We start from the raw sequence: 15,295 nt of genomic DNA on the forward strand, positions 1-15,295 counted from the left end.
CAAAATGTCCAATTTTCAACAAAAAATTACAAGACATACAAGAAACAAGAAAGTATGGTCCACTTATGTGTAGAATATTGACATAAACCATCCCTGAGGACTTTAAATCAGTTGTCTTAAAGAGTTAAAGGAAACCATAGACAAAAGTTTAAAGGAGACTGGGAAAATGATATATTAACAAAGTGAGAATATTAATAAAGATACAGAAATGTTTTAAATGGAACCAAATAAAAATTCTGGAGCTGAAAAGGACAATAACTGAGGCTGGGCATGGTGGCTCATGCCTGTAATTCCAGCACTTTTGGAGGCTGAGGTGGGCAGATCAACCTGAGGTCAGGAGTTCAAGATCAGCCTGGCCTTGAAAGACCCCATCTCTACTAAAAATACAGGCCAGGTGCAGTGGCTTATGCCTGTAATCCCAGCACTTTGGGAGGTGGAGGCGGGCAGATCATGAGGTCAGGAGTTTGAAAACAGCCTGGCCAATATGGTGAAACCCCGTCTCTACTAAAAACACAAAAATTAGCTGGGCGTGGTGGCACACACCTGTAGTCCTAGCTACTCGGGAGGCTGAGGCAGAAGAATTGTTTGAACCTGGAAGGTGGAGGTTTCAGTGAGCTGAGATCGTGTCACTACACTCCAGCCTGTATGACAGAGCAAGACTCCATCTAAAAAAAAAAAATTATCTGGGTGTGGTGGTCCCAGCTACTCAGGAGGCTGAGGCAGGAGAATAGCTTGAACTGGGAGGCAGAAGTTGCAGTGAGCTGAGACGTGCCACTGCACTCCAAAGCACTCTAGCCTGGGTGTCAGAGTGAGACTCTGTCTCAAAAAAAAAAAAAAAAAAAAGTACAATAACTGAAATTAAACTAACACTACATAGTTTCAGTGGCAGATTTGAGAAGTAAGAAGAAAAGACTCAGCAAACCAAAGATAGCACTATTGAAGTGACCCATTCTAAGGATCAGAAAGCAAAAAGAATGAAGAAAAAATTAACTGAGTCAAAGAGATCTCATGGATACTTTAAAGCCTATCAACATCCTCTTTATGGGGGTTTCAGAAGGAGAAGACATAGAAAAGGAGAGAGAGAATATTTGAAGAAATAATTACCAGAAACTCCCCAATGTTGATGAAATACATGAATGTATGCATCCACGAAGTTTAATAAACTTCAAATAGGACAAACTCAAAAAGTCTCACAATGAGACACAAACTGTTGAAAATCAAAGACAAAGTGAATCTTGAAAGTAGCAAGAGAGAAGGAACTCATCACATACAAGGGGTTTTTCAATATAATTAATAGCCAGTGTGTCATTAAAAACCATATAGGCCAGAAAACATGAGAATAAGCTAAGTACTGAAAGAAAAAAATCCTGTCACCCAAAGATTTCATTTCTCAAAAACTTTCCTTCAAAAAGTAAGGAGAAATTAAGACATTCCCAGACAAATAAAACGGAGTTTGTTCCTAGTAGACTTGCCCTATACAAAATGTTACAGGGAGTCCTCTAGACTGAAATGAAAGAATGCTAAGCACTAACACGAAAATATATGAGAAAATCAAGAACTCCAATATAGGTAGCTACATAGGTCAGTATTATTGTATTTTCAGTATAAGTCTTCATTTTGTTTCATATATACAGAGAGAGAGAGAGAGAGAGAGTCTGGTTCTGTCACCAGGCTATAGTGCAGTGGTGCGATCTCAGCTCACTGCAACCTCTGCCTCCTGGGTTCAACCGATTCTCGTGCCTCAGCCTCCCAAGTAGCTGGGATTACAGGCACGTGCCACCACACCCAGATCATTTTGTATTTTTAGTAGAAATGGAGTTTCACCATGTTGGCCAGGCTGGTCTCAAACTCCTGATCTCATGATCCACCTGCCTCGGCCTCTCAAAGTGCTGGGATTACAGGTGTGAGCCACTGAGCCTGGCCTCCTATATCTTTATTTTTTAATTTCTTCTTTTTGAGACAAGTTCTTAATCTGTCAGCCAGGCTGGAGTGCAGTAGCACAATCACAGCTCACTGCAGCCTCAAACCCCACTGCAGTTCAAGTGATCCTCTGACCTCAGCCTCCAAAGTAGCTGGGACTACAGGCACACACCACCACATCCTGCTAATTTTTTTTTTTGGTAGAATGGGGGTCTTGCTATGTCGCCCAGGCTGGACTTGAACTCCTGGCCTCAAGAGATCCTCCTGCTTTGGCCTCCCAAATTACTGGGATTGCAGTTGTGAGCCCAGTCTGTACCCTATTGTTTCCTATGTTGTTTGAGAGACAAATGTAGAAAACAATAATTATAAAGTATGCTAATGGGCACACAATGTATAAAAGATGCAATTTGTGACAATAACAAAGCTGTATAGGAATAGATTTTGTGTATGCTACTAAAACTTAGTTGATATCAATTCAAACTGTATTTTTATATATTTAGGGTGTTGTTTGTAATCACCAGAGTACCCACAAAAAGATAATTAAAATATATACAGAAAAACTGAGGAAGGAATCAGAATGGTACACTTTAAAAAACACGACAGACACAATCAAACACAAAAGACAGTATTTGGGGAACAAAAAGTATATGAAACTTGTAGAAAACAACAGCAAATGATAGAAGTAATTGCTTTCTTATCAGTCATCACTTTAAATGTTAAAAAATTAAACTCACCATTAAAAGACAGAGATTGGCAGAATGGATTTAAAAAAAACATGATCCACTTATGTGGTATCTACAAAAGACTCATTTTGAGTTCAAAGAGACAAATATATTGAAAGTAAAACAATGGAAAAAGATATTCCATGCAAACAGTAACAAAAGGAGAACCGGGGTGGCTATGCTAATATCAGTCCAAATAGACTTTAAAATGAGGGATATTATAATATATTGATAAAAGGGTCAATTCATTACCAAGATCTAACAATTATAAAAATATATTCACCAAACAGCAGAGCCCCATAATACGTTAAGAAAGCATTAATAGAAATAAAGGAGAACTAATTCTACAATAATCATTGGAGATTTAATAACCCACTTTCAATAATAGAACAAAACAAAAAAAAAGAGAAACAAATAATAGATAGAACATTTAATAGCAGATGAATAAGTAAATAGAGGACTTGCAGTGAGCCAAGATCACGCCACTGCACTCCAGCCTGGGCAACAGAGCAAGACTCCGTCTCAAAAAAAAAAACAAAAAATTAAAGGCAAAATACAACCTACCAAAACTTACAGGATGCAGCAAAAGCAGTGCTCAAAGGGGAATTATAGTTGTAACTGCCTACATTAAAAAAGAAGAAATATCACAAATCAATAACCTAACCCTATTCCTTAAAGAACAGGGAAAAAGAAGAGTAAACTAAGGACAAAACTGGTAAACTGGTAGAAAGAATAGTCTCTTCAATAAAAGGTACAGGACAACTGGATATGCACATGCAAAAGAATGGAATTAGACCCCCATCTCATACCATATACAAAAGTTAAGTTGCAATGATTGGCCAATGACCTAAATATAAGAACTAAAACTATAAACTCTCAGAAGAGTTAGGGATAAATCTTCATAACTTTGAATTTGGCCATGGAGTCTTAGATATGACATCAAAAACACAAGCAACAAAAGAAAAAAATAAATTGGACTTTCTCAAAATTAAAAACTTTTGTTTGTCAAAGGATATTCTCAAGAAAGTGAAAAGACAACAACAGAATGGAAGAACATACTTGCAAATTATATATCTCGTAAGAGTTTAACATCCAGAATATGTAAAGAACTCTTACAACTCAACAACAAAAAGACAAACAACCCAATTTTAAAATGGGCAAAGGACTTAGACATTTTTCCAAAAATGATAAACAAATGGACAACAAGTACATGAAAAGATGCTCAAGATCATCAGTCATTGGGGAAATGCAAATCAAAACCACAATGAAATACAGCTTCACATCCACTAGAAATGAGTATAATTCTGTAACTATGGCTATTAAAAAGGATGAGATGGGGAAATAGCAAGTGTTGGTGAAGATGTTGAAAAATTCAAACCTTTGTACATTCCTGGTAGGAATGTAAAATGGTTCAGCCTCTAAGGAAAACAATTTGTTAGTTCCTCAGTAAATTATATATAGAATTACCATATCACCCAGCAATTTCACTTCTAAGTATCTATCCCAAAGATTTGGCAACAGGTGTTTTAACAAATACTTGTACACGAATGAATGTTCTAGCAGCCCTATTTGCAATAGCCAAAAGGAGGTGGAAACATCCCAAGTGTCCATCAATTGATGAGTGAAAAAAGACAAAATGTGGCATATTTATTCAATAGAATATTATTCAGCCATAAAAAGGAAGGAAGTACTGATACATTCTACAACAAGGATTAACCTCAAAGGCAACTAAAATGTTCACTTCAAAACTGTTAATTTTACATTATGTGAAATTCACCTCAATGTTCCACAGTGAGCAAGCCTATGCAAACCAACCACTAAAATTCCAAGGAAGTTAAGAGCCCAAAGAGGCTTACATACCCAGTTTCTCAGGAAGAAACTTTCCTTCCTTCCTTCTTTCCTTCTTTCCTTCCTTCCTTCTTTCCTTCTTTCCTTCCTTCCTTCCTTCCTTCCTTCCTTCCCTCCTTCCCTCCCTCCCTCCCTCCCTCTTTCCCTCCCTCCCTCCTCCCTGCCTCCTCCTCTTCTTCTTTTCTTCTTTTCCTTCTCCTTCTCTTTCTTTCTTTCTCTCTCTCTCTCTTTCTTTCTTGTTTTTTGAGACAGAGTCTCACTCTGTCGCCAAGGTGGAGTGCAGTGAGTGGCATGATCTCAGCTCACTGCAACCTCCAACTCCCTAGTTCAAGCAATTCTCCTGCCTCAGCCTCCCGAGTAGCTGGGATTGCAGGCATGTGCCACCATGCCCAGCTAATTTTTGTATTTTTCGTAGAGACGGGGTTTCACCATGTTGGCCAGGATGGTCTCAATCCTGACCTTGTGATCCGCCCACCTCGGACTCCCAAAGTGCTGGGATTACAGGCGTGAGCCACCATGCTCGGCCTCTTCTCTTCTTTTCTCTTTCTCTCTCTCTTTCCCTTCCTCCCTTCCTCCCTCCTCCTTCCTTCCTTCCTCCCCTTCTTCCTTCCTCTCTTTTCTTTCTTTCTCTCTTTCCCTCCAGACAGGGTCCCAGGCTGGAGTACAGTGGCATGATCACAGCCACTTGAACTCCTGGCTCAAGCAATCTTCATGCCTCAGCCTCTGTAGCTAGGACTAGAGGCATGTGTCTCCATGCCCAGCTAACTTTTTTATGTTTTGTAAAGGGAGGAGGGGGTCTCACTATGTTGCTCAGGCTGGTCTTGAACTCTTGGCCTCAAGTGATCATCCTGCTTTGCCTCCCAAAGTGCTGGGATTACAGGCGTGAGCCACTGCACCTGGCAGAAACATTTAATAGTGACTTATGAATAGAAACCACGTCTGTGTCTCAGGTAGTGTGGAGACAGGTTGGTGGATCCCCATGCCATTACACCCAGAACCAGGGCTTATATACCATGGGGAAAGGGTATACGTGATACAGAAGGGATGTGTAGGACAATTATTCAAGGGCAGGACGTAAGGTAAGTACACGATCCTACACAAGGAACAGTAAGCAAAACAAACAAACAAAAAAACCTTAGAGGCCTTTTTGGAAATGGGCTTAGTCAGAACTCAATATGACAGATCAATATCCAAGATGGAGTTGCTTTAGCCCCCACACTCCACCCCTCTTAATCTCACACACCCTCCTCTTCTGAGCCTTTAGGGAAAGTGCTTGATATTGTGCAACTTTAGCAGCAATGGGTTGGCAAGGGAAAACAGATCAGACCCAGTAGCATTCCAAATTAGGGAGATTCACAGGCTTTGTTTTGTCATCTCTAGTCATTGTGAAATACCGTGACTTTAGTTTTCTTGGAAGAAGAAAAATGAGAGATATATAACATTAATAATTTGAATAGTAGAAATACAATGCACACAAGGATTACAATCAAAAAGGGCATGAAGACAATTAAATCTCAGTTTTTCTTTAGAAATTTATAGCGAGGAAATAATTCAGGATTCAGTTTGAATTGTAGGCAAATAATAGAACTCAAAAACAATGATTAAGGCTACAATCTAATAATGAGCATACTATAGTTTTCTTCTGAAACATAGTTTTTCTCAACAGTTTTCCCATTTCTACTAAGGATAAGTCAAAGTAGGACCACTTTACTTGTGAAATAAATTTAGTCTCATTAACTTGACCTGACTATTTGCATAAAGTGCAGGGAGAATAGGGATTGGCCATATTGTCTCCTTTTAAGCTGGCTTCACTGGGACACTTTTCATAAGGAGTCTCAGATTAGACTTCTATAAGCCCTGAGGCTAACCAAGTCAAGGATTCAGTATCCGATTGTGCCTGTCATACCTATATGAATAGGTGTATTCCTCTCTTCTTGAGGCCCAAAAATAACGTGAGTTCCTGGGCCTGCCAGAAAGTGACATTTTTTACTTACCAGAGGTAGGCTGGCCTTTGTGTGGGGGCTTTATCAGCTCTACAACATCAACCTCATTTCCTCAAAGCAATGTGGTCATATCTGAAAACATGCCACTCCAGTCAAGGCCTTGATAAAAGAACCTGTGTCTCCAATTGTGTCCTGTTACAAAAGAAAACAGATTCTTACCAAACTTATGCAAATAACTATATTCCCATATCATAAGAATATATGAATAGTTTCCAGTTTTGCAGATATCAGGTAGAGAGACAGGTAAATTTTGTTCACAATAGTGTACTTTACAATTAGAGTAGCAGCCTTCCAAACAGGATATTTTCCTTTCTCACCTTGGAACTGCCATCCACACACCAAGCAGCTCTTTGCCAGTCAGGTGAGAGCTGTTTATTATACAGTGTAGAATCCAGCAGCTCCCCACACAGTTTCAGAGTCAGTCCTAGGGAAAAAGAGGCTCCCTGCTCATATCTCCTCCTTGCATTCTTCAGATAGCATAAATCCTGCACAAACCATTCCCATTTTATTAGTGGGACTCTTTTGGGTGCTGCTATCCTCATTAGAGTGTTTCTCTGACATTCAGACATTATCACTTCAGGTGTCAAGGCCATTTTATGTCCTTGAATTATAGAAGTAGCTTTAGTTAACATCCAATTACAAGGCAGCAAATGCCCCCAAACGAAAATTCTCTAGTGAAGGTGCTCATAGACTTTTGCCATAAGCCCCACTAAACATTCTACAAGGAGCTATCCGGTGGATAATTTGTTCCCTACCAGCACTTCAGCTTCTATTCTACACTTCGTGGGCTTGGTCAGTCTTACGGGTTCCCTCTGAGCATGTCCAATTAATAGTGTCCAAAGAGAAGATTTACATGCTTTCTGCTTCACAGTACCAGGAAAGGTAAACATCCTCCAGTCATATACAATGTCCATTCCCAGAAAACATTTAGGTAAAGGAGCCACAGCTACTTTACATAAAGCCTGTTCAAACATTTTAATTCTTAAAATCCTATCGACCCTTACATTTTATGTTGTAGTTCCAGGAACCTTTTTCTCCATCCCTAGACCATTTTACCCTTTCTTGTGAAAAAGGATTTGAGTTCCCAGCAGTGAGTTGAGCCAAGGGACTTGGGCTCATTGGTCAATCTTTATTTTGATTAACTGCCTCAACATTGCCCCAGACAATTTTTAGTCAGCTTTCTCATTATAATCTTTACCTTCTCATTTTTTTCTTAAATTTCACAAATTTGGGGCAAATACAGAAAACTGTTTTGGGCCCTATAATGTTTGTAGACAGTCGGGGTTCCCTCTGGTCTACCCAACCTTTGATAGTGTTGTATTAAGACCTTTGTTTTAACCCCATCAATTTCTGTTGTATTTATCCTATTTTTAATAAATATTTAAACATGTTTACCCTGCTGGGATGAGTCCCATGACTCTCCCCTTTCTTTTTCCTTTTAGTTTCACCCTTATCAGTGCTTTGTTTTTTGTTTTTGTTTTTTTTTTTGAGATGGAGTCTTGCTCTTGTCGCCCAGGCTGGAGTGCAATGACGTGATCTTGGCTCGCTGCATCTTCCACCTCCCAGGTTCAAGCGATTCTCCTGCCTCAGCCTCCTGAGTAGCTGGGATTACAGGTGCCTGTTACCACATCTGGCTAATTTTTGTATTTTTGTAGAGACAGGGTTTCGCCATGTTGGCCAGGCTGGTCTCTAACTCCTGACCTTGTGATCCACCTGCCTCACCCTCCCAAAGTGTTGGGATTACAGGCGTGAGTCATCGTACCTGGCCTATTCATCCTATTTCTTAGTAAACATTTAAAAATTTACACCCTTCTGGGATGAGTCCTTTGACTCTCTCCTCTAACCTTCACCACATTCTTGTTAATTAACCTAGCTTTTAAAATTAATATCTGTAAGACCCATCAAGGAAAGCTGAGATAACAAATTTGATAAGGCTTCTAGGACTCTTGTTCCACTTTTCAGGAGTGATGTCATTACATGTGGTACCCATGTAGAGGGGGTCCCCTTACCCAAAGCATTTACCATAACCTGGGTAACAGGCATATTCAGTGGGTGAATATCCCGGTCCTCATAAAGCCAATTACACATGGCTTGTACATGCTTCATCTGAAGTACCCAACTTGACATTTATAGGGGGAGTTGAACAGACCCCCTTTTCAGAGTAAAAGGATCTTACAGTGGCTTTTATCCAGTCCACCAGCCCAGTTCTTCTCTCAGGAATAACCTCCTATGTGTCTGGATCATATGTATGAATCTGCAATTGTTCTATAGTGACCTGTGGGTCTTGCATCACCCAAACATGTTTTCCACTGCGCAGCATTTCAAACCAAAGCCACTGCTTCCAAAGTAGTTACTCTCACAATCCAATTTTGGAAAAGTTCCTCAGGGAGCTGCTGATACTGTTGTAGGAAATGGAATGATTCCTTCATACTATACCCTATGGTTTCAACTGTTACCTGCTTTTGCCCTTCTGCCACACTTAGTAGCCACAAACATTAAAGGTACTTTCTGTTGTGCTGGCTTACTTTTTCTCCCTTGTGGGTACATTTGAGGCTAAGAACCTGAGCTCAGACAGACCCATATCTGAGGTTGGTCTAGGCTCAAGGCCCAACCAGGCACTCTCTTTCACTTTCATTTTAGCTTTTATAGATAACAATAACTAAAAGGAAAATAAAATCTTAAGTCCCCCAAATCACAATGCCAAAGGTAAACATAAAGCTTGTGAACAGATTCATGTAAAAAATGGCCTTCCTTTTCCTAAATAGCAAGCTACAATGATAGAAGGCCACATATCTCTCCAGGTGGCCTCCCTCACAAATTTCTTACAAGGAAATTCCTTGTGGACTCCCAAATCTCTCAGAATAAATATCCCTTCAATAAATTAACCCCAAAACATAGAGTTCTGTTGAATCTCACCCTGACAATGTAAATTAACAGCTTATCTTCATGGGCACAGGACAAAGATAAGACTACAAAGCATGCCTCTGCCCACCCCAAGACAAATGTAAATGTGACTTCTTCCCATATTCTAGGTTTATGTAAAATGCATATTTACTGAGCATGAGATGAACGTATAAATAACAGTTCCTCTACTGGCTCCTTTCACATATAGAATGTGGATTCAGTAAGCATTAATCAAAGCCTCATAAGAATGTCACTATTTACCTCATTGTTCACCCTCCTGTCTCTTTTTCCCTCATTCCCCTGCTGCTTGCTCTTTCCCCTTTAAATATTGAAGACCTCAAAACCCTCTTTGGAAAATGCACAGGCAAAAGATCCTACTGTGATTGTGCCTCTTTTTCCCAGGTGCATCCGCAACCTTGGCAAAATAAACCTCTGAATTGACTGAGACTTGTCTCAGACACTTTTGGGTTTACATTTTGGCAAACATGAAGGGATTCTGAGTTGACTGTTGCCCTTTGGCCTGCAGCAGCTCTCCTACCAGCTGACTAAAAGCTCTTTATTACTCTGACTGATTGGATGATTTGCTGAGGTCTGGGAGCTTCTTCCTCCAGAGATCCCTGATCTCCCAAATTTTTGGAAAGAAATAGCCTTTTTTGGTGCTGTTTTGTCTTTGTCTTTCTGTGTCAGTCTGTCATAAAGAGGGGTACCATAGGATAGAACATGGGCCTAGAACCCCTATATGCTCACTGTTCAAGCTGGCCCTGCAGACTGGTCAGTTCTGCAGTTCAGACTATACCAGTATCTGTTAAGACAAACTTTGCTGTAGGCCCCTGAAATAAAACCTGGGTGAGGTTTCCTTGTCATTTTGTTTTATGTCCTTGAGAGCTTGACTTTCTCACCAAGTGGGCATATTCTCTTAGTCTCCACTAACTGGAGGGCAGGAATTTTCAGGTTCACATCAGGAAGCCAGTCTGCAAAGACTGGGAATCCAAGACAACTAATATTTTAAGCAGTACACTTTTTGTTTCAAATGTGTCAACTTCTTAGGGAAGTTTTTTCTTAAAAGATCTCATCCCTATGGGGTTTTTGTCATCTTTTGTTATCTTAAATCTATTTCTAAGAGTGAATTTTTAGGGATCATGGGGACTGCCTCCTTTCTGCCCTCTCCAGGAATATAAAATCTTATTCTAAACCTCGAAAAGTATGACCTGGGCTTTACACAGAGAGATTTTTGCACTGAGTTGCTATCAGAATAAAGTACACCACTGAAAATCCTAATTGTCAATGCCAAAAGAAACATAAAAAAGGTTTTAGAGATCTCTTACTCTAAAGAATTGATGGGAAAATTAAATTTTAAAAAGGACACATAATAGTGTCATAGCTAGTCTTGAGAACTTGCTTGAGCAAAATCTAACATAAAAAAAAAGTTTAAAATCTTTAAAAGCTCAAAATTGCTCTAGATTCCCTCTAAGAAAAACAACGGACACCACCCCATGCTGCAGTTCAGTAGCTAAGGTTCTTCCCTTTTCACCTTGGTGACTCGGGTTTGTTTTCCAGCCAGAGAATGAGTCCTTTCTGGTTTGATATTTTTATGATTTTTCAAATACCAGCTGTTTGTTATGGCAAAAATCTGGTGGTAAAAGAGTTTAAAAGTTGTTTGTTTTTTTTTTAAAGAGCTCAATAGTCAAAAGTAGACTTAACTAAAACTGATATCTAGGGTATATATGTACACACACACACACACACACACACACTAGTTTTAAGCCTCTGTTCTCTCTTTGTAAAAACTTTTCAGTCAGCTACATTGTTTCTCTGTTTACTTCTGCCTGTCCCTCCTTTCTCTTGCCATGCTCAATGCCACATGAAGCACCTAAAAAAAAAAAAGAAGAAGAAGAAAAGGAATTTCTGACAGCCTGGGATCCACTGGTGAAAACAGAAAAGGCACCAAAGACTTCTTCTGTGTTTGAAAGAAATCTGTTTTTCTTCATGTCTCCCAGGAGTTGTAAGCAGACCAATTCACTCATATCTAATAAAACTCTGTTCTCTTTTGTATTTTGTCACCTGATTTTGTTTTACTTTTGGGGGTACCTAAAATTACTTTTGAGAAAGTAACTTTGGTGTATACAATAGGTAAATAAGAAATACACTTTTAGAAATGGCTGATGGCAGAGGCTTACAGTGAGTAGTCATGACCACATTGTTTTACTCATTTCCTTGTGCATGTATATGAGAAAAGTGAGCTTTGGGGCACGTAGAAGCTATGGAAACATCTCCACTCCTGACTGAGAGGTAAGACTCCTGTGGGGGATGAGATGATCAAAGAGTCACTGACTGGCATTGAGTCGCCTACCATCCTTGGGAGAACAGAATATCCTAGCAGTGAGGAGCGCTGTAAAAGCATTGAACTATCTTGTCCCATGGTGTTCCCGTCTCTTTGGGAACCACAGATAGAATGTAAAAATGGAATCCTTGGTTTTGGAGGATCTGTTCTGCCTTCCAGCTATGCTTGCTTTGCACGTATTTAAATATCAGGCCATAAAAACTGCATATTTTCCTTCTCATATTCATTAAAGGGCTCTACCCTAAAGCCAGTAATCTAATTAAGAAACAAGTCAAGTTTAAAAAGCCAAAATACAACTTTCAGGCATGTAGCTGACTATCTGAAAACTCTTTCATAAAATAAATTTACCTCTTCAAGGAAATTTGTATTTGTAATGGTTATCTCCCTATGTACATTAGAAACTCTTCCCATTGCTTTAAATTCATAAGTCATACTTTTGTTTAAAGTACTTTTCCTGGCCATCTTAACTAAAATTTACGTACACCATTGTTTTTCCCTTGGCTTGAGCAAATGATGGTACAATATTTAGGCCTAATGTGTTAGCTCTGTGCTTTTAAAATGCAAAGTGTCTACTTTGCTTTGCCTAAGAGTTGTCTGTTTAGAAATGCAAATTTTGAGCTGTCTAGCTGGCAATTGCTCAGGGCAATGAAACAGGTTATCAAAAGAATTGATAGTCTAAAGCGGGCGAGAGGTATTTTGAAAACTGACAAATGAACAATCATATAAATCTATAAGATCTGCTCCTGTCTATATGTCTGTATGTCAATGTGTTTATACAAGTCATGTGTATGTAATGTTTCACTACCAAAAAATATAAAAGAGCTCTAATTAATTGGCCTAAAGAAAAAAGTAAGTGCTTAAATAAAATTTTTCATCAGAAAAGTAGAAACTTTAACTCAAATGCTTTTTAGTTCATGTAACTTTAGCAATATTTGGTAAATAAAACTAGTTTTTAAATTATTGATAAAATAAAAACATCTCCAGAATTTAATTTAGACTTTTGATCTAAACTAGTTAGGCAGGTTAAATACTGTGCTAAATGCTTAAAGACATAAAACTTTGCTTCTACTTATCTATAAACTTATGAACCTCCTACGTTTTTCACCAAAAATAAGAGTTACTAAGAGGTAACATTATAATTAATGTATTTAATTAAAACTACTAGATACACACAAAGCGTATTTTAAAAGTAGAATGTGTTTTGGTTAAAAATATGGTTATAAGAAGGCATGGGAATGTGGATTTTTTAAGGGAACATAATTTTTGTCTAGAAGTTCTAAGGATGAATTTGTTTATAAGCTTTTATTAAAAGTAGCTTTTGCATTAATAATAGCGTACGCAAAAGCAAAATTTGGTTTTCTCTTTTGAGTAAGATTTTCATGTAATATTAAGATACAGTGGGCTGGGTGTGGTGGCTTACACCTGTAATCCCAGCACTTTAGGAGGCTGAGGTGGGCGGATCACCTGAGGTCAGGAGTTGGAGACCAACCTGACCAACATAAACTCCGTCTCTACTACAAAATTAGCCGGGCATGGTGGCACACGCCTGTAATACCAGCAACTCGGGAAGCTGAGGCAGCAGAATCATTTGAACCCGGGAGGCGGAGGTTGCAGTGAATCAAGATTGTGCCATTGCACTCCAGCTTGGGCAACAAGAGCGAAATTGAATCTCAAAAAATAACACAAATAAAATGATATAGTAAAATACTTTTGTTTGCCTTTTGAATAAACTGCAAAAAAAAAAAGGGGGGAGAGAGGAGAGCTAGGATTCAGTTGGCCTCATGCTGACTTTACTAGGTCTTATTGTTTGAGAAACTGAGTCTCCTCTCTATCAAAGAGTAAAGGTTTTTGCTTTTTAAAAATCTTTGAATTATCATTTTGGCTACATGAATGACTTATTTTACAGTAACCTGTCATCGGGTTTGTGACATCATGCGGTTTTTTTTTTTTTTTTTTTTTCAGACAGAGTCTCGCTCTGTCACCCAGGCTGGAGTGCAGTGGCGCAATCTCGGCTCACTGCAACCTCCACCTCCCGGATTCAAGGGATTCTCCTGCCTCAGCCTCCCAAGTAGCTGGGATTACAGGCATGTGCCACCATGCCTGGCTAATTTTTTTGTATTTTTAGTAGAGATGGGGTTTCACCATATTGGCCAGGCTGGTCTCAAACTCCTGACCTTGTGATCCACCCGCCTCGAAATCCCAAAGTGCTGGGATTACAGGTATGAGCCACTGCGCCCGGCCCTGACATCATGTGTTTTAAACCTTTGATATTTGACAAACTTTCCAAAGTCAAATTCTAAATCCAGTCATTAAACCTCATTATCTTTTTAGATAGTAGGTCCCCTGCAGTCCAAAAGAGGCATATCTGGCTTATTTGATATGTTCAATCATACAAGAACCATTGTCAAATATAAATTGGTGTTTAATTTTCTTTGGGTTATGTTTATATAAATGTGTTATTAGTATATGTTCCAAAAGTGTATGAGATTCCTATAATTCTGATATGCTTTAGTACATATTATCAATAATAATAACAATCATTATGTGAAATTGTTTTATACCACAGAACTAACCAAATATCTTGGTCAGTTGTATCTTTAACTATGGCTGTTCTAAGACTTTTGTCATCCACAATTATTTGTTTTACCTTGATTCTTCTCAAAAAGTGGTTTCTACAAAGCAAAAACCTAAAATTTGCTTCTTGGTCTGGTGCAGTGACTCATGCCTATGATCCTAGCACTTTGGGAGGCCAAGGCAAGTGGATCACTTGAGGCCAGGAGTTAGAGACCAGCCTGACAAACATGGCGAAACCCTGTCTCTACTGAAAATACAAAAATTAGTCAGGCACAGTGGCGAACACCTGTAGTCCCAGACACTTGGGAGGCTGAGGCACCAGAACTGGACTCAGGTGGCAGAAGTTGCCATGAGTCAAGATCATGCCACTGCACTCCAGCCTGGGTGACACAGCAAGACTCTGCCTCAGAAAAAAAAAAAAGATCATAAAACTTGCTTCTTTAAGGGAATTCATGGAAAGGACTGATGGGTGCTCTTAAATGCAGGTTTCAGATAACCTTGGAGACTATGTCATGGTACTAAAGAATAAAAAAACTTCCAGGACTCTCATTAAAGAACTAATGTATTCATGAGGATTGCTGGCTCAATATCAAGCAGGACAGGGGTTAACTGCATGGACTGAACCAATGGAAGGCTGAAATAATTTTTCAGTGATTTTTTTGTTTGAAACATTGCTGATTCTTTTTTTTTAAATCAGAATCAAGAAAACTTTTTTCTTTTGAGCTATTTACAGCTTTTAACAATTGAGTAAAGTATATTCTTATAAGCAAAATTTTAAGCATATTTCTCTCTCCCTGATTTCTTTATTTATTTATTTATTTTTTTGAGACGGAGTCTTGCTCTGTCGCCCAGGCTGGAGTGCAGTGGCCGGATCTCAGCTCACTGCAAGCTCCGCCTCCCGGGTTTACGCCATTCTCCTGCCTCAGCCTCCCGAGTAGCTGGGACTACAGGCGCCCACCACCGCGCCCGGCTAATTTTTTGTA

At 39.1% G+C, this 15,295-nt stretch overlaps 1 protein-coding gene across 4 annotated transcripts in view; it reads right to left on the minus strand.

The window, feature by feature from the left end:
- Positions 1 to 15,295, minus strand: part of LOC105491738 (N-alpha-acetyltransferase 16, NatA auxiliary subunit) — a 249,151-nt gene that overhangs the window by 212,376 nt on the left and 21,480 nt on the right. For all 4 annotated transcript variants that reach the window (XM_071081439.1, XM_071081438.1, XM_071081440.1 and 1 more), the window contains exon 2: positions 6,485 to 6,625. The gene's annotated coding sequence lies outside the window, so the exon portion shown is untranslated. The remainder of the gene's footprint in view (positions 1 to 6,484; positions 6,626 to 15,295) is intronic.

The sequence above is a fragment of the Macaca nemestrina genome, chromosome 16, assembly GCF_043159975.1.
Source record: "Macaca nemestrina isolate mMacNem1 chromosome 16, mMacNem.hap1, whole genome shotgun sequence".
Taxonomy (NCBI): domain Eukaryota; kingdom Metazoa; phylum Chordata; class Mammalia; order Primates; family Cercopithecidae; genus Macaca; species Macaca nemestrina.